General features: G+C 39.3%; 1 long non-coding RNA gene across 1 annotated transcript; it reads left to right on the top strand.

Annotated features, from left to right (window-relative positions):
- The first annotated feature begins 452 nt into the window (after window positions 1-452).
- On the top strand, window positions 453-24,166 carry LOC126587559 (uncharacterized). The gene is made up of 2 exons (XR_007611122.1): window positions 453-735; window positions 23,642-24,166. It is a non-coding gene; the product is annotated as an uncharacterized LOC126587559 (long non-coding RNA).
- The last annotated feature ends 1,856 nt before the right edge of the window (window positions 24,167-26,022 follow it).

Genomic DNA, 26,022 nt, shown 5'->3' with positions numbered 1-26,022 from the left:
TTTGGAATTGGATGAGGACCCCCAGTTGGAATATGAAGAGGATCCAAAGTTGGAATTCATTGCAAACTTGAATTGAAAGAGATTGAATTTAAATAGATTGAATTCAAAGTTGTGTGAATTATATTCCAATATCCATCCTATTTATAGCAAAAAAAAAATTCAAATCCAACAGCTAGTTGACATTAGCATGATGTCAGCTACCAACGGCTATCTGACGTCACTTAGCCGTTGGATTTGAATTTAAGTTGTAGTTTTTAAATAATAAATTATGTTTGGCCCTCGGTTGGAGACGGTTTTTTGTGAAAGGGCTAAAACGAGCCCTCTGGCCCTCTGGCCCTAGGTTGGAGACGGAGGCAAATATGATCTTGTACTGTTCATTAAAATATTAATATCTTGGAGAATCTTGGAGGACCAGAGGGCTAAAACGAGCCCTCTGGCCAGCCATCAAGGTTAATGGCATACTTTATCCTTGCATGACATGTACATGAAATACTAAGTTTCATACCACTGCATAATATATACCTCAAATTCTGTGGCATGCAACCACCATTTTTAATCTGCATGATGTCATATTAGTTTCATTACATAAAATGTTCCTGTTGATAAATTTGTGCTGACATCATGCTCTGCGTGATTTCGTTCACGCTCATCTCTTAAGGGTTGAAGCTAGGAGCACCCAGAGATATTCGTGGTGCCTATTCGGTTTCTGTTGTGCCGTTTACTGCCTTTGCCAAGGTATGCTTATACGTGTTTTCTTGGTGGTTTTTTTTTAATAAGCATTAGGTTGTTGGATATCAAATGGGAGAAAAGGGTTTTACATTTGGTTAATCAGGTTGTATGAATGTGGGGTATTCATGTGTTGCTACTGTTGAGTTGTTTTTGGTAGCATGTACGGTTTACAATTGTGTTAAGGGGTTATTGTTATTGTTAATTATTTGATAATAGTGGCGGTATGATTTGTTTTTAATGAGAATGAAGTATTAATAGGCTCCGTTTATGATGCCAAACTCAACATTTGAGAGACGGTGGTAGAAGTTTAATTGGAACACTTTGTTAGTTTGTGTTACTAACAAAACAGTTGTTGTGGATGCAAATTTCTTCCTCCTTGATCTTGGACAAAATTGCACCTACAAAATAAATAACACCTTTGGTTATGGCCACAAGCCTCACGCGCCCACGATGAATGGGGGGGGCTTTGGCCGAAGAACCTCCGATGCCAAAGTTAGAATTTAGAGAGAAATAGTGTTTAGAGAATTTTGGGATTTTTGCATGAGTATTGGAATTAGTGTTTTGTGAAAATGGTACCCAATTTATAGGAGAGGAAAGGATGATTTATTTTGGGGGGTTATGGAGATAATGGGCTAGTTATTTTGGGGAGTTATGGAAATAATTGGCTAGTTAATTAGCAAATAGTAATAACCTAATTAACTAGCTATTTGAATGTCATAAAAAGGCAGCAACAAACAGGAAATAAAGGGCATGGCCGGCCCTAGTGGGTTTTTGGTTATAATTTGGAGGTTTAGTTGACAATTAAGGGATTGATTAGGTAATTAATCCCTTAATTAGTCAAGTTTAGGAAATATGAAAGGAAAATACCATTTAGCTAATTTATTAGCTAAATAATGGAATATAAAGTATATAGAATAAATTAGATTTTTGGGAATTACCTTATAGAAAGGATTTGATGAAATAGGCTTTAAATTGTTACCTATTTTGGGCACTTTTGATTTGGTTGAAAGATGATTGCCCGCTGCTCGTGCGTAGGAATCCCGGTATGCCTCGAGGGTATTTTTGTCATCTTTTGTCCAAAAGTCCACGTGTCGCCTAATGAATATTTTTGGCTCCACAAATGCCCCCACACATGTTGGGCTGTTTGCAAAAAAGGGCAACTGGTGTAGAGATTTTCTCGCTTTAGGCAACTCTGAATTGCTTCCCATTTTGTTGTTGATTCTCTCTTTTAATAGGAAATTTAATCCTTCTAGGAAAAGGAAATAAATTTCCTCAAAGCTTATTTAAGTCCACCTTAAGTGGATTATTAAATCAACTTTTTAGTGAGAAACTTATTCAACCTTACAAGAGAGAAAGAGAGCTTAGAGGATATTTGTTCCCCCTCCTCTAGCAATCTTCTTCGTCTTGCCCGTGCAAAGGATCGCCTTTCGGTGCGTGCTTCGTCTTCTCATCGCCTCTAGGTAAGAAAAATTTAATTTTCTTATCTTCATAATAATAATTTTTTTTTTTTTTTTTTGGAGTCTCGGAACTTGAAATTGTCTTGACAATGGTTGAAGAGACTGCGGCACTGTTGCTGTGGATAGTAGGAGCGGACAAACCATGCCGTGGAATTTGGCATGGATGCTATGCTTCATGCGGTGGGTTGACACTGCAGTCTAGGCCTTTGTGCCTGGGCTGTGAGGAAGGAAAAAGTGAGGGGGCGTCTGCCCCTGTCAGCTAAATTGGGCCCGTGCCCTAGGAAAGAAAAAAGGCCTTAAGTCCTTTTTTGGGCTTTTTTTTTTTTTTTTGCGGCTAAGCTTTTAAGCCTTTTTATTTTTTTTTTTTTTTTATTTTTTGTCGAGAGCTGTTTCTTCTTTTTTTTTTTTTTTTTTTTTTTTGAAAACAACTCTCTAACAAATCTTCCTTGTACTTTTGCAGAATTTTCAAACATGTCTTCCTCGAGCCACAAGAATAATGATGGTGTGCCCCCGTTGTATCGTCAAGGCAGGTCTTTGAGCAAGATTGGCTACTTCAAAGCTGCTCACCTCAAGATTAGCTCCGACGATTTGTTTAGAGATTTTCTTGAAGCGTATTGGCATGCCATTCCGTCTGGAGTGCGTGTGAGGCGAGTTAAGGATGGTAGCAGCCGGGAACCATGCAGTCGAACTCGGAGAGCTATCAAGTTCCATCCTTACTATTTTGTGTTAGGGTTTACTTTCCCTATGCCACGTTTCTTCCAAGAAGTGCTCTGCTCCATGAAATGTGCGCCTGCCCAATGTTCCCCGAATGCGGTCCGAGTGATGGTGGGGTTCCACAATTTGAACCAATTTTTTGACTTGGGACTAACCACCAACGAATTTTGGTATTTCTTTGACATAGGTCGTATTGATGGAGTTGGACAATTGCGAACTCGTCATAAGCTTTTTGATAATTCGAGCAAAGGAGATCATGATTGGGCCAAAGAGACTTTGGAGATAAGTGGAGAATGGGAATCTGACTCTTCTCCCGAGCTGCGTGTACCAACGGTCTTCATATCTGGTAAGCAGACTGCTTAGTCTTTTCGGTTGCTTTGCTTTAGTGCCAAATTATTCTTCAATTTTCTGATTGTCTTTCGTTTTTTTTTTTTTTTTGTAGATTCGGAATTTGGCTCAACTCCTAGGGTTTCTCCAGACATGAAAAAAGTACATGTCGCTCTGGGTATCCTTTCCGAGTATCGTGAGTGGCGTTGGCTGCTTAGTCCTCTTCGTAGGGAAAAAGGTGGGCTGCCCCTAAAAGAAGAAAAACAACGAATCAAGGCAGACGCGATGGCTCGTCCTATCACTGTGATGGAGCCTACTATCAATGAAGGTGGGAAAAAGAAACATTCCCCGCCTGCTCAAGAGATGCCTGCTGAGAAGAAAACGAAGACTGCTCGTGGGGATTCTCCGGCTACTTCCAAGATTATGATTGACTTGACTTCCTCTAAGGGCGAGAAAGAACGAACTGCTACATTTGTGCCGGTAACGCCTATTGCTTCGAAGGCTGCTAGCTCGATTGCTGAAAAAATTGCTCAGCGTAAAAGTTCCTCCGTGCCTTTGGTACCGAAGTTTGTGCCGAAGCGTCCGTCTGAGACTAACCCTGGCTTACCCCTGAAGAGGCTTGCTGCTATAAAGAGTGATAAGGTGCCCCTGTCTGCTAAAGTGGCGCAAAAAACTGCTTCTTCCGCTGCTGCAACAAACTCGTCTGCTGATAAGAATGAAGCTGCTCGTTCAGGCAGGCTTGAAGAATCCGCCAAGGCCGTTTCTGGGGAAGCTGCTAAGATTTGTGCACTTTTGAAACCAGATCTTCTTGAAGACATGGATGTATGTGCCAAGTTTGTTGATGGCGTCAAGGAGATTGTTGGTCCGAGTCTTTTTGCAAAGCACACCCCCGAGTATAGGAAGATTGCTCTACTAGCCATGATGCAGAAAACAACAATTCTGGCAGTCGAGTCTATGTTTCTTGACCAAAAGGACACCAAGGCTGCTAAAGAGATGGCAAGAACTATGGCTGCCAAAGCTTACTCCTCGGCCGAAAAAATCAAGAAATTGGAATCTGAGCTTGCTGCTTTGAAGGAATCTAATACTTCTGCCCCCATTTCTCTGCAGCTTGAGGCCGCTCGCCAGGAGATCATGGATTTGAAGACTAGGCTTGATGCGATCCAAATAAAGTATGAAAGTGCAGAGAAGGAAATCGAGCGTTACATACCTCAGATTCAAGATCTTGAGCGTTCAATATCTGAATTTCGCTCCGCTGCTTATGCAAAGGATGAAGAATTGATTGCTACTTACAACCAAGCGATCCACTTCAAAAAGGTTGTTAACAGGCTTGAGCCTCAAGTGTCGGAACTTCAAGGTGTTTTGAAGACCAACGACAATCTGAAGAAGGAAATTGAGGAGTTGCAGCGGGTTCGTGCTTGCTTGCTTGAGGAGAATGAGCAGTTGAAGAGTGAGAAGGATGGTTTCGAGGCTTCGCTTATTCAGAATCATCTCTATGGGCGGCCGTCTGACTTTGAGTTTTCCGGTAAAGACTTCGAGACCTTCTCTATTTCTCCAGAAGACTTGCTCACTTTTACCTTTAAGTCTTCTATCGGTGAAATAGCTGGAGGAGTTGATACCCAGGCTAGAGCAGTCGAGGGTAAAGATTCAGAGGATGCTGCTACTGAAAACACCAAGGCTGCTGAAGGTGTAACGACCGAGCAGTTGGGAGATGTCCAAACTACTGAAGAGTAGTCTTCTAGGTAGTTTTTAGGATTTCCATTTCTTTCCTTTGTTGCTTTTGCTTGAACTCCTTCGGTATTTGCTTGTTGTTTATCAATTTTGCTATAAAATTTAATAAACTTGCTTCTTTTGCTTTTCTCATCCTTGTTTTTTTTTATTTTTTTTTTTATATTTTTTTATTTTTACCCTAACCTTTAGACCTTATAGGCCAGTGGCAGGCGTGCTACTTTTCTATAAGCAGACAAGCCCACATAGCCTATGCAGCCGTAGGTGTTGATGTAGAACTTTTGCAAAGCTGTTAACCATAGGGTTGGCAGCCGGATGCCTTACTTACAGAAGCAGACGAATCCGCGTAACCACTTGGCTATTTAATCTTGGCTTTTTCCAATTCCGTAGGCTGTGTAGCAAGTTTCACAACACTTTAGGATTTGGTGTAGGTTATTCTGCGTTTGGTAGAGGTGAAGCTTATCGACTACGTAGCATGTCGGCAGTGGATAAAATCTTCGCATGTGCATGCTAACTTGTTTAACCTTTCACAACAATGTGCGGTTGCATAAGTTTAGCGTGGTTCTACTGCTCGAAGGGCAAGCCGTAGGCAATCTTCTAGAAATCCGTAGGCTACCTTAGTGCACTCGGTAGCAGCTTTAGGTTTCCAGGGCAGCCGCCCATTGGGTGTGCTGCATAATGTGCCCCTTCCGTCTCTAGGGCCCGGTTCCCTGCGGATTAAGCCGATAGACCCATAATCCTTCAACTAGCTAAGCCTTAAAACAGACCATTGTGGCTACTTCTAGGAATCCCGGCACAAGCCATCATGCACCTAGTTATACTAGGGCAGCCAAGCTCATCCACGTCTGGATATTCGGAGTGTTGAGCTTATCCTCCCGCCTTGGAGAGCACAGTTGGTCCCTCGGGGGGTGCAATCTTCTTTTGAAGTGCAGAAAAAGATAAGTTGTTGTAGACATATAATAAGACCAAGTTACAAATTACTTTTGAATTCTTTATTGAAAAATGAATAAAATGAGCAAATAACTTGGCTGCAAAAACTGCATGATGATTGGATAGTCCTCGGTTTACGAGGTGGTGCCCGTTGAGCTGCTCGAGTCTTCGGGTCTTGATATAGTGTGAAGTCACACATGGTATTTCCTCAAATTGTAGGCGTTCCATTGCTTCTCGATCTCTTTATCATTCATGGTAGCAAGTGTATAACTACCATTGCCGCCTACTCTGCTGATCTTGTAAGGACCTTCCCAGATGGGGTCCATTTTTTTCGAGCCTTTTCTGCGGGTAGTGATGAAGGCCTTTCTTAGGATTAGGTCTCCGGGTTGGAACTGCCGGATCTTGGCCCTTTTATTGTAGCTGGAAATGAGCTGCTGCTGGTAGGCTGCGATGCGGGTGATGGTTTGTTCGCGCCTCTCTTCTGCCAGATCTAAATCTGTGGCCATCTCTTTACTGTTCTACTCAACGCTTGGCAATAGAGTGTTGATGCTTAGCATGATGATGTTGGGAGGAATGATTGCTTCCGAACCAAACGCCAAAGAAAAAGGAGTTTCACCGGTTGCTCGTCTTTTGGTGGTACGATATGCCCATAAACATCCCGGGAGCTCATCTGGCCATTTTCCCTTTTTGTCTGTGAGGGATTTCTTGAGGCAGTCGAGGATCGTCTTGTTAGATGCTTCGGCCTGCCCATTGCCTTGAGGATATCTTGGTGTGGACATGTGTTGTTTGATGCCGTATTTTTGGAAGAACTTTGCCAAATCTTTTCCCACAAATTGAGGGCCGTTGTCAGTGACGATGGACTGAGGGATGCCAAATCGGCAAATGATGTTCCTCCATATAAAACGCTCTATGTCCGTCTGAGTCGTGGTCATCATGGGTTCTGCTTTTACCCATTTGGTGAAATAGTCGGTTGCCACGATCATCATGCATCTGCCCCCCGTAGCAGGCGGCATAGGTCCTACCAGGTCGATTGCCCATTGCATGAATGGCCAAGGACTCGTTTGCGGGTGTAGCTCACTGGCGGGTAGTGCTGGTACTGGTTTGTAGCGTTGGCAGCGGTCGCACTTTTGTACTAATTCCTTAGCATCTTGGTGCATGGTAGGCCAGTAATAGCCTGCGTTAAGAACCTTTTGGGCTAAGGATCGGCCTCCAGAGTGATTCCCACAAACGCCTTCGTGGATTGAGCTTAGAACCTTCAAGTCATCGGGAGGTGCTAGGCAGCGGAAATGTGGTCCGGTGTAGGATCTTCGGACTAGAATGCCATTCAACATATAGTAGTATGCCGACTTAATTTGGAGCTTCCTTGACTCCAATCTTTCTGTGGGTAATGTGCCGTTGACCAAGTAGTCTATAATTGAACTTTGCCAAGTGGGAGTTACACTAACCTGTGACACTTCGGCTATCGGCTCTATCTCTATGCTTGGCTTGTCTAGATATTCTACCAGAATAGAGCGTTTGAATTGGTGGTCAAGGGCGGAGCCTAAACCAGCTAGTGCATCTGCATGTGCATTGTCTGCCCACGGAACTTGAGTGAGAGTGTAAGTCTGAAATGCTTCAAGCTGCTGGCGTACTTTCTCTAGGTATTGTGCCATCCTTGGGTGTTTTGCTGTGTATTCCCCAGTAGCCTGGCTGGTGATTAGTTAGGAATCAGAATGAATTGTGAGTTTCTTCACCGCCAAGTCTTTTGCCATTCGGAGGCCTGCTAGTAGAGCCTCGTACTCTACTTCGTTATTGGATGCTTTGAAACCTAGAGTGATCGCCTGCTCGAGCATTGAACCATCTGGAGTAACAAGAACTACACCTGCTCCCGAGCCTTTATAGTTGGATGCTCCGTCGACATGCAAGTTCCAAAAATCTTTATTGGATGGAGTAAGTGTGGCTAAGGTACTCTCGGCTGCTTCTGGGGCGTCGTTGGGCCGCATTGTTGCGTTGCCTAGGCTAGGTGTGAATTCCGCCACGAAGTCTGCCAAGGCTTGGGCCTTTATCGCTGTGCGAGGTTGGAAAACTAAACCATATTGGCCAAGTTCCAATGCCCATTTCATCACTCGTTGAGAAGCGTCTGGACCATGTAATATTGATCGTAAGGGATATTGAGTCATAACAATGACTGTATGAGCTTGAAAGTATGGTCTGAGCTTCCGAGTCGCAACAACTAACTCCAAAATTAATTTTTCGATCTTTGGATATCTTGTTTCTACATTGAGAAGAGCTTTAGAAGTGTAGAATACCGGCAGTTGGGCCCCCATCTCTTCTCGTATGAGAGCAGAGCTCACTGCTACCTCGGAAACTGCCAAATAAATGTATAAATCCTCTATTGCTTCTGGCTTGGATAGTAAGGGAGGTGATGTGAGATAATTCTTCAAGTCTTGGAAAGCTTTTTCGCATTCTTCATCCCATTTGTCTCTTTGTGCCCTCTTGATAGCTTTGAAAAAAGGTTTGCATCGATCGGTGGATCGTGAGAGGAAGCGATTGAGGGCGGCTGCTCGTCCGGTCAAGCTTTGGATCTCCTTCAAGGTAGTTGGAGATTTCATCTCTATGATTGCTTGGATTTGCTTGGGATGTGCTTCAATTCCTCGTTGGGTTACTAAGTACCCTAAGAATCGGCCTGAAGATACTCCAAATGTGCACTTGGTGGGGTTGAGATTCATCTTGTACCTTTCAAGGATATTGAAAGTTTCTGCTAAATTACGAATGTGATCTGACCGCTGCTTGCCCTTTACCATGATATTGTCGACATAGACCTCCATGGTTACCCCAATTTTCTTTTTGAACATCATATTTACTAGCCTTTGGTAAGTGGCTCCCGCGTTCTTGAGGCCAAAGGGCATGACCTTGTAACAGTAAGTGCCTCGCTCTATCACGAACGCAGTTTTCTCTTTGTCGGGCTCATGCATGGCTATTTGGTTGTAGCCGGAGTATGCGTCTAAGAAACTAAGCAACTGGTTTCCAGAAGTTGAATCTACTAATAGATCAATCCGGGGGACAGGATAATGGTCTTTTGGGCATGCTTTGTTGAGGTCGGTGTAGTCTACGCAAACCTTCCATTTGCCATTCTCTTTCTTCATGACTAGTACGACATTAGCAAGCCATGCCGAATGTGCTACCTCTTCTATGAATCCGGCCTTCAATAGTTTGTCGATTTCTGCCTCGATGATCGCTACTCGTTCGGGTGCGAAATGTCTTCTTTTTTGAATTACCGGTTTGGCAGTTGGATCGACGTGCAGCTTGTGGCAGGCCACTTTGGGATCAATACCGGGCATGTCGGATGGTGACCATGCGAAGATATCTCGGTTTTTCGTAAGGAAAATTGTGAGTTCTTCCTTCTCGTCTGGGCTTAGTCGTGAGCCAATTTTAGCCGTCTTTTCCGGCTATTGGGGATCAAGAATGATGTCTTCGATGTCCTCTTCGGGTTTCCATCCTATCTTGTCTGCTTGGGCGCCATCTTCTCGATCCACCTGCTGTAATTGCTATTTGGTAATTTCTTTACCCTTTTGGACTTCGGTAACCTTTACGGGGGTAAAGGTCTTCTTTTTTTATTCTTTCAACATTTGCACAGTGCATCGTCGAGATGAAACCTGGTCAGATTTGATCTCTCCGACTCCTCCTCCTGGGATGCGAAATCGGATTTTTTGATACTTGACGGAAGTGACGGCATCCAGCTTGATCAACCAAGGTCTCCCAAGAATCCCATTGTAGGGAGATGGGTCACTTACGATTGTGAATGTTTGCTTTGAGACGACTGGAGGTGTTTTTACGTCAAGTGTGATATGGCCGATGGCAGTTGAGGTGTGTCCGTTGAATCCAGTGAAGGATTTATTTTGAAAAACATGTTCATTTGAGCAACATCATATAGCATGCAATTAACAATTAAAGGCGGAATCATGCTTACATGCACTCAAAAACAAAACATTTACCCATGAAATTCAAAGCCTAGTAGATTGGTGAACCAATAATCAACTCAAAACATAAGTGAGTTGAAATTAATACCTTTGTAGATTCCTCTTTGCATAAGCAAAGGCTAATCACCCAAAGAGATAAGGGCCTTCATTCCTTGCTTCTTAGATCCATGGATTTGGATGGAAGAATAGGTTCTCCAAGTTCCCAAAATTGAGAACCTCTAATTCTCGACACCAAGGTTCGATTGTAGAAGAAATGAGTGACCTTGGAGTAGTAGGATTGCTAGATGTACCCTCCAAGGTGTTGGCCTCTTTAGAGAGAAATGGAGAGACAATTCTCACCCATTTCCCCCAAAATAAACCCATTTAACACTTAATGAATATTTAGTTATAAAGTCATTTATATAGTCACTTCTTTAAGTGACCTAAATAACCAAACAACCCTAATTCATCTAATATGGCCGGCCACCTTATGGGATTTGGGCTTTTGGGCTTTAATGAATCTTCATTCATTAAATCGTCATACAACTTAAGTTAATGGGCTTGACGTTCGAAGCCCATTGGGCCTTAAGGTCCAAAACTATCCCGAAGTCTTTAACGAACTTATTCGTTTGATTAATTAACATATTAATTAATCCTTGCCATAAATAAATGATTAAACCATTTAATCATTCTTACTCATTTCCGTTTAATCTCCAATCTCCACCTTTCACGGTGTGCGATCCATTAGGTTCTTTTTAGCGAGGTAGTGGGCGATTAAAACCATTTTACATCGATTGTGAATTGAAACTATTTTCAATTCTCCCTTTAGTGATTATACACGTTTAGGGCTTCCACAAACCATGAGTGACACCTAGCAGCATATCATGGTTACCCAAGCTAATCAGAAGAGGTTAGAGAACCTATTCAGTTCGAGATTACAAATGCAATACGGTCCTTCTCTAATCTAATACTCTTGACCACATTGTTTGGTTTGATAGTTTATTTTCTCATGTCTACTATCCAATGTGTGTCTTGTGCTTATATGATTACCTTGAATGTGATTCGGAACGCATTCCCTAATCTCATTCATACTTTGGCCAAAGATTCAAATCATATCATAGAGTATTCTCCCTCAAACGGTTTGAAGGTTAGAGATCCCTTGTTGCGCATTCACTTGTCTCCATAGCTAAGCGGCTTGACCCCAACGATGCCGTGGACACCCTCCTGGTGGGATGACTTTGACATAATCAAAGATCAAGGTCTTAACCACAAGACAACTATGATGCCTCAGGTCAAAGGACTACTTTGCATTATCCCAACCATGAGTTCTTATGTGACATGGAATATGAGAACTCTTCGTTGATCGCGTTCAGTGAACTCATTCTCTATTGAGCACCTACCGTACTTGTCTTGATGTCACACACACCAATGATTCGAGACTAATCACTCTCCCTGAGAGAAGACATAGTACGTACCGATCTTGACGGACTGTCAATGCCCAATTGGCAATCCTATGATCAGGAACGTTTAGGATGTGTCTACGAAAGAATGGTCTCAAGAATCTAACTTCATTAGATTACATTCTCTCAATCACAAATTCCTTGGACTTTATCGTTTAAGCATATAACATTTATATGAGACGGCTCAAACAATAATCTATGCCCTTTATATGTTAAACTAGATTAGTTTAACATGTGAAATGTCCGTAAAGTATCATCACATGATTGGCTTTAGGGCACATTTCCAACAATCTCCCACTTGCACTAGAGCCAATCAGCTTGGTCATCTTGATGATACCTCTTTTGTAGTCATTTCATAAATGGCTGAATAGTAGGCCTAGACAGTGGATATCTATATGTGTTATCCATAGAAGCAACCTTGAGAATAACGACGTCACCATTATACATGATTCTCAATCATGTGGTTCAGTCTCTCATTTGAGTTCGGATCTTGATGAGACCTTGATTCCCAGGCTTGAGCTATCGCCCCATTAGTGTCATACACTTTCTGGTTGGAACCGAATAGAGAGTTCATAAATGAACTTTCCCATCCAAACAACATTGTTGTAAACTTCTATATGGCAATATATCTTGCATTCATAACGGAACACACTAAAGTCATTACTTTAATGTTTCCATCCAAATATCTCTTTATTCATAATAAAAAGATATTCGTTTATCTCTTCATTCATAATGAAGAAACATCCAATGATGGATTAGATTCATAATCTAATACATTTACGCTTCCATTACGTTACTCTAATTCTTCCTCGATCTTTGAGGAATTTATCCTTTAGTATTTCTTAAATACTTAAGGACTCACTTGACAGTTGCCATGGTTCTGATCCTGGGCTTGCACTGATATCGTCTTGTACCGTTCTAGGTACAACTCATATCAATGTTTTTCATACAATATGAAATACATAAATCACCTTTCTGCGTATGCATAAAGGATTCTATTTACGCATTATTTCTTTGGGAGTCAAAGGGGCACGTTCCCTTTGAGAAGGGCAACTTGCTAGTCTCACTAGAATCGTCCTTCATATTGAAGTTTATCATCATATGAGAAACTTCCTAGCATCCATTGTCTATTATTAGGGATTGATATAATCCAATTATATCATGAAATATATCATTATAGATTTCCATCCCATGTATATAGACTATATCTCCCATATACATTCTATCTTCATATAATGTATTAAAGTCATAACTTTAACGAAGAAGTATTCTTTTCATTTCCAAAATTAATATATCATATATATTTAAATTTTTAGGAACATGATTAACTCCCACTAATCTTTTGTAAACCTAGTAAACAAAAGATTCATTTACATCTTTATGAGAAATCAAACGATTTGATCCTTTTTCTCATAAAATGCAAATAGCTCCCACTAACTTGCTAAGATCCATGATGGATGGATCTCTACAACTTACATGTCTTGTGATTTATAGTTTTAGACATATATTATCAAGACTATCTTAATAATGGTTTCGGAAACCCATATTATGTCCAAACATTGAATCACCATTTAGTTGTAGCTAGCAATCTTCGAATTTATTGAAACTAAGACTACGTCAAAAATGGTTCCTTTAAAGTCAACCATTCTATTTGATTGTAGTCACCTTAAGCTACCAATTAGCTTTGAAGGTTTCATTATTTCGAGTCAAATGGTACTTTACCATTTCCTTGAGTATATATCGTATATGCACTCAATGTAGTCATAAGGATTTTCATTCTTATTTCTTTCGAATTAAGAGGTGCAACTCTATGACATAGTCATAAAGTTCAAAACCATTCAACTGAGACGGTTTATAAATCCTTATCGACTACCTTGGAGCTTGTGGTATAGGAACTAGGTTGTTATATTTGTTGATTACTTTCTTGTTTCTCAAAGAACCCATTCTTCGAGTTCTATCTCTCGTTCATTTGCTTTTAGGCAAATCACATTGTAGAATTACAATGAACTACCCAACAAAACAACATTTGTTAGTTGGTTTATAGAAGCGATATCCAAAAGTTATTTTAAGGATATCCTACAAGATTGTTATCAAACAAATATTGCTTGTTAGCACACAACCCCAAATCTTTAACATGCTTAAGATTTGTCTTTCTTTTCCAACTACATCTTATGGAGTCATGAAAATATTGGAAGATCTTCTCATTGACAATCATATTGTTTTAGAAGTATATATCCTATATATGGGTAATTGATAATATCTAACGAACTAAATCTTATTCTTGTTCGTTCTTCTCCTAATGGAGAAATATATTATCTTATGATGCTATTTTCCTTGATATCTTTCAAGGAAACTCATCTAAAGTGTTACCTTTCCTTGGATCAAATCTAAGGAGGTAAATACTTTAGATGTCTTACTCATCAACTTACATTACTTGAATTCTTTGAAACATTTTGCAAAGTATTCGGACTTGTGTTTATTCAAAATAAACTATAGTCCAACCGAGAGTGATCTTCGGTGAATGTTATTCAACATGAGTAATATTATGTTTGTGGACAAGTGCCACTAACATTTAAGTGAATTACCCTCAACAACTTTGTGATTCTTTCTTCTTTCCAAAAGAATAAAGATTCGAACATTTCGCCTCCATACAATTTTAACAAGAAGGTATTGGATCCGGACCTAATGATCCAAAGCATCCATATTTCACCAACTCGTAATTTATGTTTTAGAGGTATCACAACTTTAGTTGGGATTAGTCACTACCTTGCAACCTTTTGGGTTTTAAGCATCATTATTTTCTAAACAGTTAACACTACCATATTATCTCTATTATAGAGATAATTAATTAGATTACCATAATCCAATCATTGATTAATAAAGAACATTGTTTTGTCAAACAAAACATTTATCCATTTCACATAGTGACGGAATTTAGTTCCTTAAAATTGGAATATAAAGACAATCTATGTTTTTCCAATTTCTTTGGTAGTTCATATGAGGAAGTAAGTACCATCTGCTTTCGCAGAGATCTACATTTGATTCACGTTTCCGAATGTGAAGCACCTTCTCTTCTCTCATATATCTTCTACTTCTTATTAGTCACACTTTTACAACGATTGTAAAGCTTTGTTACTAATACGGAATCATGCATTCAAGTAGAAGAACCAACTGTTTTGAACTTTTCAAGAACATTTTACAACACCTTCGAAAGGTGTGTTCTTGACACTTGCAAGACATTTCTTGCAAATACCCCTTCCAATGTCCATCCTTTCATAAAGAAAGTTTGTTCCCTTGGAGTTATTTATCTTCTTTATCTGACTTTCACCTTTGACTACATTAGACATGGTCCTTAAACTCCCACTATCTCTCTTGAAACCTCTTTCAATTGTGTTATACACATCAAACAATTTTGGAGAGCATGTGGTTATTGTTCACTACATAGTTTACAATAAACTTAGTAAACCATTAGGATAGGGACACAAAGGTGAAGTCCTTGCCTAGTTTCCGTCTCGTTAAGTGATTTATCACTTCAACATTCAATGATTCAAAATCATCATAAGTCCATGTTAATGGACTATTTTTGTCAACCAACCATTATGTTCTAAACATAATTACAAACCTTCAAGAGTTGTACAAGGCAACTCTCATTTCTTCATACAACAATTTGTAAGTGAAGAAACATGGCACATAAAGTGTTCATGCCTTTGTGCTTTCTTCTCAAGTTCCTTGTTCATGTAACAAAGAAACAAGCACTAAGTGTTTGCATTGACTAAGAGTTGTTCAAAGCAACTCCTATTTCTTCATACAACAAATTGTAATTGAAGAATCATGACATTAAAAGTGTTGTCCTCTTTATGATAGACCTTTTCTAACATATTCTTCTAATGATACATTATCAATAGTAAGATTGTGAGGATGAGACTACTTAGATACATATGCAATCCTTTTAAGACATTCTTTGGGATTGTGGTACCTAAGTCCGTAAACTAAACGTTCGGTTTTTATTTGTCAAGTGGTGGATAGCGTTTGCAAATATATTGGTAATCAAATACATAACGAATATAAATTGATTGATTTTAAGCCATTTGATTCGGGTCTTTAAATCAAAATAGCACCACCCACTATTTTTGGCAAATTCCATATCCCTCATTGGAATTCGAGAGTTTTGGATGAAACTCCTAGTAGGTTATGGGAGGCTCACTACTACCAAGCCCACCTCAGAATTATATCATGTTGGCTAGCGTTAATAATAATGAGAGAGTACGCTTACTCATTTGCAACAACCTCTTGCAAGTACCCATCTAGTTTGGCCTCTAGAAAATGATGCCTCAGAATTATATCATGTTGGCGTCATTGTACTTAGTTAAGTCATTCCCACCATGCCTAGTTCGTGTAGGTGTTCAAGCATAGCCTCAGAATTATATCATGTTGGCTAAACTCGTTGCCTACCTCACTTCATCATGTATGTATATAGAACTCCTCCTGAGTGTAAGCACGCACTTTGTACTCCCCCATTATAGGGTGAAGCCGGTGTACGAGTCACAAACGATCGGAGCCTACCACGGTGGAAGGCCACGAAAGAGTGTTCAAAGCACTCTCCGCTTATCAACTTAATATTGGTTTGGTTGAGGGTTTTGTGTCTCATCACATATAAACATACACTTTAATCTCTATTAAAACTATTTTGGTCCTATTACAACTATTGGTCCATCCCTTTGTTTTAGTTGTACATAATACTCCCACTATGCTTTTAAAACGATTTTTAAAGCAAGAGTATATGATACTACTAACATAAACTTTGCATTCATTTGATGGACTACATAGTTGCCTTAGGGCCTAAGGATGATTATGAACCTTTGTTTAGATTCAACACGAGCCTTGTGTTGAACCTCGGTCTAGGAATGGTGATTGATTTTAGTTACGCGTTTAATCACATTAAGGCGTGTTGTCTTAGGGGCGTTGGACCCAACTACTTCATTTTCATGCATATCGTATAAAGCAAGAAAGAAGTACTTCAAAGTAAAGGTGAGCTTATGCTCATTACAACATTTGCATATAACAAATTACTTTAAAGTAAAGAAGAGCTTAAGCCCTTTTACAACATTTGATCAAATCAAATTACAACCAAAATCTAATCTACACATTCCCATGGTTCAAACAAATTTGAAACGCCTTTCACATAGCTCAATTATATTAGGCTTAGGTTCATAGTCACCCTTTAATTAATTAACACTTTAACTAATTAATGAATGCAACATTTTCATTTGGTTTTTGTATCCATAAAATTGATTTAAATGGAGCTAAACAAAATGAAAATCCAATTCTCATTTAAAGAGACAAAACAATTTTGTTCTCATCCTATTTGGGCCATCATGCAATTAACCTCAACTTTTGGGCCATATTGCAATAACAAAAACTTTTGGGGTCACTTTGTATAATACACAAAAGTCACAACTTCATGTAAATACAACTAGAACCCAAACTTTTAATAATGCAAAAACATCATTAAAGGAACAAAACAATTTGTCCTTTAGCGTTTTTGGACCTAAACGTAAAAACGTAAACTTTTGGGCCAAAGTGCAAATACACAAAAGTATCAAAACTTTATGTAATTGCATAAAAGCCCCAAAAGTACTCCCTTTGAGGGAGTGGCCGGTTTTAGGGAGAGATAAGGTGGGAGTGTGTGTTGATTAGTGAGTTTTGTCAAAAACATGCAAGTGTATGTGAGATAAGTTTTGAAATAATTCAATCACAATTATTTCAATCATCATTTATACAAATATCTAACACTTTAAATACATAATAAATCATTTAAAAACATATCACATATACTTTATGAAATAATTCAAAACTTTGAATCAATACACCAAACCTTTTTGTTCTTGGCAAGAACATCAAGAACAATGAAGAACATCCATGAAAAACCCAAATTTTTCCATGAACTTTTTCCACCCAAAAACATTCCAAAACCATTCTTACTTAAGGGAAATAACATCTAACCAAACTAGGGTACTTAGGGGTTCCAAAGAACACATTAAAACACTTTTAACAAGTCAAACAAGAACCCAAAAAATCACCCTTTGATTTTGGCCGAATTTTCCCAAAAGCATGGCACCAAATTTTAGCTCCAATATTCATGCTCATATGAACAACATCTACAACATTTGAGATAGCAAATTTTCCAACAAAATTTACTTTCAAAGAAGCAAGAATAAAGCTTGTAACAATTACAACTTTTAGATCACAAACTTATGAACTACAAAACACAAAAGGATTCACCAACTACTAGACCTAGGCTCTGATACCACTTGAAGGATTTATTTTGAAAAACATGTTCATTTGAGCAACATCATATAGCATGCAATTAACAATTAAAGGCGGAATCATGCTTACATGCACTCAAAAACAAAACATTTACCCATGAAATTCAAAGCCTAGTAGATTGGTGAACCAATAATCAACTCAAAACATAAGTGAGTTGAAATTAATACCTTTGTAGATTCCTCTTTGCATAAGCAAAGGCTAATCACCCAAAGAGATAAGGGCCTTCATTCCTTGCTTCTTAGATCCATGGATTTGGATGGAAGAATAGGTTCTCCAAGTTCCCAAAATTGAGAACCTCTAATTCTCGACACCAAGGTTCGATTGTAGAAGAAATGAGTGACCTTGGAGTAGTAGGATTGCTAGATGTACCCTCCAAGGTGTTGGCCTCTTTAGAGAGAAATGGAGAGACAATTCTCACCCATTTCCCCCAAAATAAACCCATTTAACACTTAATGAATATTTAGTTATAAAGTCATTTATATAGTCACTTCTTTAAGTGACCTAAATAACCAAACAACCCTAATTCATCTAATATGGCCGGCCACCTTATGGGATTTGGGCTTTTGGGCTTTAATGAATCTTCATTCATTAAATCGTCATACAACTTAAGTTAATGGGCTTGACGTTCGAAGCCCATTGGGCCTTAAGGTCCAAAACTATCCCGAAGTCTTTAACGAACTTATTCGTTTGATTAATTAACATATTAATTAATCCTTGCCATAAATAAATGATTAAACCATTTAATCATTCTTACTCATTTCCGTTTAATCTCCAATCTCCACCTTTCACGGTGTGCGATCCATTAGGTTCTTTTTAGCGAGGTAGTGGGCGATTAAAACCATTTTACATCGATTGTGAATTGAAACTATTTTCAATTCTCCCTTTAGTGATTATACACGTTTAGGGCTTCCACAAACCATGAGTGACACCTAGCAGCATATCATGGTTACCCAAGCTAATCAGAAGAGGTTAGAGAACCTATTCAGTTCGAGATTACAAATGCAATACGGTCCTTCTCTAATCTAATACTCTTGACCACATTGTTTGGTTTGATAGTTTATTTTCTCATGTCTACTATCCAATGTGTGTCTTGTGCTTATATGATTACCTTGAATGTGATTCGGAACGCATTCCCTAATCTCATTCATACTTTGGCCAAAGATTCAAATCATATCATAGAGTATTCTCCCTCAAACGGTTTGAAGGTTAGAGATCCCTTGTTGCGCATTCACTTGTCTCCATAGCTAAGCGGCTTGACCCCAACGATGCCGTGGACACCCTCCTGGTGGGATGACTTTGACATAATCAAAGATCAAGGTCTTAACCACAAGACAACTATGATGCCTCAGGTCAAAGGACTACTTTGCATTATCCCAACCATGAGTTCTTATGTGACATGGAATATGAGAACTCTTCGTTGATCGCGTTCAGTGAACTCATTCTCTATTGAGCACCTACCGTACTTGTCTTGATGTCACACACACCAATGATTCGAGACTAATCACTCTCCCTGAGAGAAGACATAGTACGTACCGATCTTGACGGACTGTCAATGCCCAATTGGCAATCCTATGATCAGGAACGTTTAGGATGTGTCTACGAAAGAATGGTCTCAAGAATCTAACTTCATTAGATTACATTCTCTCAATCACAAATTCCTTGGACTTTATCGTTTAAGCATATAACATTTATATGAGACGGCTCAAACAATAATCTATGCCCTTTATATGTTAAACTAGATTAGTTTAACATGTGAAATGTCCGTAAAGTATCATCACATGATTGGCTTTAGGGCACATTTCCAACATCCAGTAAGTACCTCTGGCCGGCGTATGATTGTACTTTCCAGGCCCATCTTCTGAATGACCGAAAGTTGAAGTAGGTTGACTGCACTTCCATTGTCAACCATCATCCTGTCGACTATAGCATGGGCTAGTTGGACAGATACTACTAACGCATCGTCGTGTGGGAAGTCGACTCCTTCTGCATCCTGCTCCGTGAAGCCAATGATAGGTCCAGGTTGGGTATCGACTGTTTGAACTTGTGAGATTAGTAAAGCCTGCTGGATCTTCCTCTTTTTGGAGTTATTAGCGGCCCCTAAGTGCTCGGATTCAGCGAAAATGCCATTGATTCGAATCGTCTTAGTTGATGGCTCCTCATCTCCGTCTGCATTCCTTTTAGGCTACTCAGCTGGCTTGTCCAAATATCTATCGACTTTGCCTTCTTTCACGAGTTTCTCTAGGTAGTTATTCCAAGTGTAGCAGTCGTTGGTTGTGTGACCAGAACTTCGGTGGAATGCGCAATACTTTGTGTGGTCCAACTTGGAAGTATCTCCTTTTGACTGTTTCGGCAACTTGAACCATGGTTCATTCTTGATGTCACGAAGGATCTGATGAATCGGAATTGAGAACTTAGAATAGTTATTGGTCATCGGGCCTTCTTTGGTCGTGGGTCGGTCCCTGCGCTTGACCTCCTGCCTGCCCTTGTTGGGTTGCTTTTCATCCTTCTTTTGAGCCGCTGCTAACTCTTTTCGAGGCTGTTCGGGAGCCTTTTCTGCTTGTCGAGCCTCGTCCCAAAGTGCATGCTTCTCCGCCAGAGCAAAGGAATCTGCTAGAGTTAGGTCTTCTTTCATGATCATTTCTCCAAACAGTGGGTGGTTTGCTGGTAGTCCTTTTTGGAAGGCTGCACTTGCTATCGAGTTGTCGCATCCGACGATCTTCACCTTCTCCGCTTTGAATCTCTTCACGTAATCGCGAAGTGACTCTTTTGGGTTTTTCTTTACGTTGAACAGGTGATCGGACTTTTTCTTGATCGAACGATAAGATGAGTATTCTTTGGTGAAAACCAAGGAAAGATCATCAAAATTCTGGATGGATCGTGCCGGCAAGGTATGAAACCAATCTTGTGCCTCGCCTTGTAAAGTAGTGGCGAATATTTTGCACATAAGGGCGTCATTATTCCGATAAAGGACCATTGCACTTCGGTAATGCTTCAAGTGTCTTTCGGGATCTCCGTCTCCTTTGAAAGATATGAAGTGCGGCATGCTAAACTTGCGTGGAGGCTTTGCCTGCTCGATCTCATCCGTGAAAGGTGACCTACTTATGTTGGTCATATCTCGCCTTAGTGCTTCATCAACCATTTCGTTGCGTCGAAAATCACGCATCCGTTCATTGAAAAGCCTTTCTACCTCTTCTTGGATCAGCTTTTGTTGGGGTAGCGGAGTCTTCGGCTGCCCTTGGTCTTTATCTACCGGTCTAGGCTGCCATTCTTCTCGCTCGGCTCGTCTATGCCATGGCTGCAATGTATGAGATAGATTCCTAGCAAGCGAGGGATTTCTTTGTAGGCTACCGGTGGAACTAGAGCCGGATTGAACGATTGTTTCCTTCCGTTTGTCAGGCTGCCCGCTCCGATGTAATGTGGAGGATACTCCTTGTGAGCCTAATCGCGAATGAATGCTTTGCCTGGAAGGCTGCCCATGTTGATTATCAAAGCGTGGCCCCAACCGTGAATGTATACTTGCTCGTGGGCCTAATCGAGAGTGCACGCTCCTCCGCGCGCTAAGACGGAAGTATACGCTATTTCGGGGGCCCAATCGAGAGTGTGCACTGTCTGAATGCTCGACTTGTGATGGGTTGAACGGCTGCTTTCCAAGTCGCTGCTTAAAAGGCTCCTTGTCTACCCTTGTTCTACTTCGGGAAACTTCATTGTGGGCGCGTTGCATCTCAGTGCGTTGCAAAAGTTGGTTTACCAAGGTAGTTTGTTGTGCAAGGGCGCTCGTCAATTCTATGACTTGTCGGGACAAGTTTTGTTCACCATTCGGATTGGAAGAACTTGGATGGAATGCACCTCCTTGAACAATAAAAGGGTGGTTTACTCCAAGTGCGAGATTTGAGTTGGGGAATGTCAAATTTGCGGAGAAATGTGGTGCAAACGCCTCAGCCTCGATGATTGGTCCGGATGGTTGAGATTGTCTCGGGCCGACTTGGGCAGCTTGGGAAACCATGAGAGCAGGCTGGGCTGCGGGGGCAGGCTGGATCACTGGGGCAGGCTGGATCGTTGGAGCAGGCTGGGCTACAAGAGCAGGTTGGATCACGGGAGCATGCTGCTCAATGCGCGGTGCATGTGAATGCGAGGCTTGGGCTTGGGTCCACATAAACTTGGATGGCACGGCTTGGATCATGGTCTTGGTACCGTGAACCTTGGATGGCACGGCTCGGGCCGTGGTGAAGGTTCCATGGACCTCGCCACAAGTGGTTACCGAAGTAGCCACCGCGGTGGTTCCCATGGTGGGTGTGGCGAAGGCACCATGGACCTCGCCGCGGGTGGCTACCGAGGTAGCCACCACGGTGGTTCCCATGGTGGAAACTCGTGGTGATGATGCCGCTCCCCTCATTGTTGCATTTTGCCTCACGGATCTCCGCAATTCCATTTCTTGAATATTAGAATTTTCACTTGTGGAATTTTCTAAATTTCTAGCCATTATATTTTTCTTATACGTTTTATCAAAGAACCTTTGTAAGTGAAAAATTCTATAAATAAGAACGTACGAAAAATATTCAAATGGACTAGAAAACAAAGAAAAAACCTTTTTGTGCGAGAGTCTTTTACGAGTATGGATTTCAACTCTCAATGAAAGCACCAATTTGTGGATGCAAATTTCTTCCTCCTTGATCTTGGACAAAATTGCACCTACAAAATAAATAACACCTTTGGTTATGGCCACAAGCCTCACGCGCCCACGATGAATGGGGGGGCTTTGGCCAAAGAACCTCCGATGCCAAAGTTAGAATTTAGAGAGAAATAGTGTTTAGAGAATTTTGGGATTTTTGCATGAGTATTGGAATTAGTGTTTTGTGAAAATGGTACCCAATTTATAGGAGAGGAAAGGATGATTTATTTTGGGGGGTTATGGAGATAATGGGCTAGTTATTTTGGGGAGTTATGGAAATAATTGGCTAGTTAATTAGCAATTAGTAATAACCTAATTAACTAGCTATTTGAATGTCATAAAAAGGGGGAGAAAATGGCAGCAACAAACAGGAAATAAAGGGCATGGCCAGCCCTAGTGGGTTTTTGGTTATAATTTGGAGGTTTAGTTGACAATTAAGGGATTGATTAGGTAATTAATCCCTTAATTAGTCAATTTTAGAAAATATGAAAGGAAAATACCATTTAGCTAATTTATTAGCTAAATAATGGAATATAAAGTATATAGAATAAATTAGATTTTTGGGAATTACCTTATAGAAATGATTTGATGAAATAGGCTTTAAATTGTTACCTATTTTGGGTACTTTTGATTTAGTTGAAAGATGATTGCCCGCTGCTCGCGCGTAGGAATCCCGGTATGCCTCGAGGGTATTTTTGTCATCTTTTGTCCAAAAGTCCACGTGTCGCCTAATGAATATTTTTGGCTCCACAGTTGTGATACTAATCTAGAGCTACTTTCATATTGATTCACCATCATTGATAAGTTTTCTTTGGACCCTATAGAAATCATAATTAACCATTCACTAATCTACTGCTTCATTGTCATTAACTCTTTAGATTTGGAAGCAACTCTTTAGATTGGGAAGCACCGTATTGTTTCCAAATGATTAATTTGATAGGTACTTAACAATTTCCCAAGTCATGAGGCACTTGCTTTTTTGTGTGTAAAAGACTAATACCATGCGTCCATGATAACTATTATAATTAAGAACCAATTTGTATAAAAATACCTCAATGATTTTGAACGACATATATGTCCATGATAATTAAGAACCAAGTTGTATAAAAATACCTCAATTATTGAGAACGACATATATGTCCGACTAGTTTGATTGAAAATAACAATTGTTCAAATTGCAAAGAAAATGAAACATTCTCTCTCTCCTCTTTTTCTCTCCTATTGCATTTGGGTTTTTCCCTGTTTCTTTTTTGTTGATCTAATTTGGGGTGAAGTTGAATTGTGGCCGAACTAGAATGTGGGTTTAATTGTGTTTGGTATTGTTTGTCAATTCTATTTTCGTATGATTGGCGTGTGGTTTTTCAGACCTTTATGGCCATTTTGGGTCTGGCAAAGGTACTAATTTTACTCTTCATTCCACCACTTTCATTTGAATGCCTGGAAAAATTTGGAATTGAAAACATGATTGGGTTGTATTAGTTTTTGTGAAGATTACTTGTTGATTTGAGGTGTGTGAAAATACATTTTGATGATCAGGAGATGAGAGTGCAAGTTTTCGCTTCTATCTGGACATTCAAGAACCACCAAATTGCATTATGTTTTCGTCACCGAATTCAGGACAAGAAAGATGTACATGCCTCATGTATTGCGTATAATCACTTGCTTACATTTCTGTTTCTCATTTCTACCTAATTAGTTCAGATTTTTGTTTGTTTTTTTTTTTAATAAATAGTAATATGTTCTATGACAAGCTGGCTCTGCTTCTGATTTCATTCTTATTTTGGATTTATATATAAACCTGCAAGCATGCAGTTGATTAGTATATTTGGTGTTTTTCCTCTTAATGGACAAACTTGCAGTTACATAATATATAAGTTTGGTACGATCTGATTATTGTGTTTTGTCTCATTACTTCAACAGCACAAAAAATCTGTCCTAATTAAGCTTAAGTAGTTAAGCGAAAGAAGCCCCCATACCTGTGGAAGTAAATTTCCGGCTTCTTTTTCTTGGACAAAATTGCACCTACAAAACAATTAACATTTTAGGTCAAGGCCAAGAGCCTCACGCGCCCACGATGAATGAGGAGGGGCTTTGGCCGAAGAACCTCTGATGCCAAAGTTAGAATTTAGAGAGAAAAATATTTGGACAGTTTTTGAGAATTTTGCAAGAGTGGAACCCCTTTTTTAGAAAAAATGGGGTCATATATATAGGCAATGGAGGTGGCCGGGCCTTAGAGGGTTTTTTTGTGTGAAAATTGGTGATTTAATTGGTGATTAATGGAGTAATTAGGAATTAATCCATTAATTAGCCAATTAATCTCCATTTAAATGGAATAATTTGTAGGTTATGAAGTAATTACCTAAGATGAGGATGGATGAGATAATTTGGAATTGGTTACCTTTTTTGGATACTCTTGGCCTGATTAAAGAATGATTGTCCACTGCTCGCGCGTAAGATAACCGGTGTGTCTCAAGGGTAACTTTGTCCTTTTTACCAAAAATCCATTGTCGCCTTGTGATTATTTTTGGCTCCACAATACCTACTTTGCTTCATGTGTATATAATTTTGGTATAGACAATTTCTAATCTCACAGCAACGCACGGGTTTCAATTTTTAGTATATAGCTGTTATGGCCTCCTAACACATGCTTTATAAGTATATACAAGCCGTTATATATAGCCTGATTTGAGTTTCAAATGGTAATATATACTTTTGATTTGATTTAGATAAAAATGAACAATATGCACTAGTCAACTCTTGAAGGCCGTTTCTACATAAAGAGTTAAAGACCAAACACACAACGTATAATTTCTGAGCGCAAACACAAATGTTAATCAACTGACTTATAAATTTGTAATTGATTTTAAATGGCAAATTTTATATTTTATATTTTTGTTGATAAAATTTGTTTTATTTTTTTGTTAATTAAAATTATATGTTTTATTTTATTTTAAAACGCCAAGATTTTGAGTTACTTTAAAACCATTATTATATCGATGTTGTCCGCATATCAAATTATTTCCTAGATGGATTTCACTTGATTGCCTCCATTGCGTGTGCTTGGAGTAGAAGTTTTATTATTTTTTTTGGAGCCTTCATGAAAAGGGCTTGGGCTAAGTTTATTTTAACAAAAAAAATCATATTATAACTTTATTAATGAAAAAAACTTAAATTTTAATGAAAAATCCTTAGATTTTAATAAGGAGGACAAAAGAACTTAAATTTTAATGAAAATGACACAATTTTAATATAAAAAATTATAAAAAAAACCTGAAGCACAAACACTGTTTATGAAACTAAACAATACTACATTGTTTATGAAACTTAACGATACTACACTATTTATGAAACTGATCGGTACTACACTATTTATGAAACTAAACGGTACTATACTATTTATGAAACTGAACAGTACTACACTATTTATTGGTCCAGATTCATAAATAGTGTCTAGTTCTTGGTTCACTTTCATAAGTAGTGCCTAGTTATTGGGTCATGCTAGTGTATAGTAATTGATATAGTTTCATAAATAGTATCTCATTCTTTGTCCAGTTTCATAAATAATGTCTAGTTCTTAGTCCACTTTTATATAGAATGTCTAGTTCTTTGTCATGTTTCATAAATAGTGTCTAGTTTTTTGTCCAATTTCATAAATAGTGTGTCTTTATTGGTACAGTTTGATAAATATTGTATAGAAATACTACACTATTTTTGAAATTGAACACGAGTACTATACTATTTCTTAA

Source organism: Malus sylvestris, chromosome 10 (genome assembly GCF_916048215.2).
Source record: "Malus sylvestris chromosome 10, drMalSylv7.2, whole genome shotgun sequence".
Lineage (NCBI taxonomy): Eukaryota > Viridiplantae > Streptophyta > Magnoliopsida > Rosales > Rosaceae > Malus > Malus sylvestris.
The sequence above is the reverse complement of the archived record's forward strand: the minus strand, read 5'-3'. Positions and strand labels throughout refer to the sequence as shown.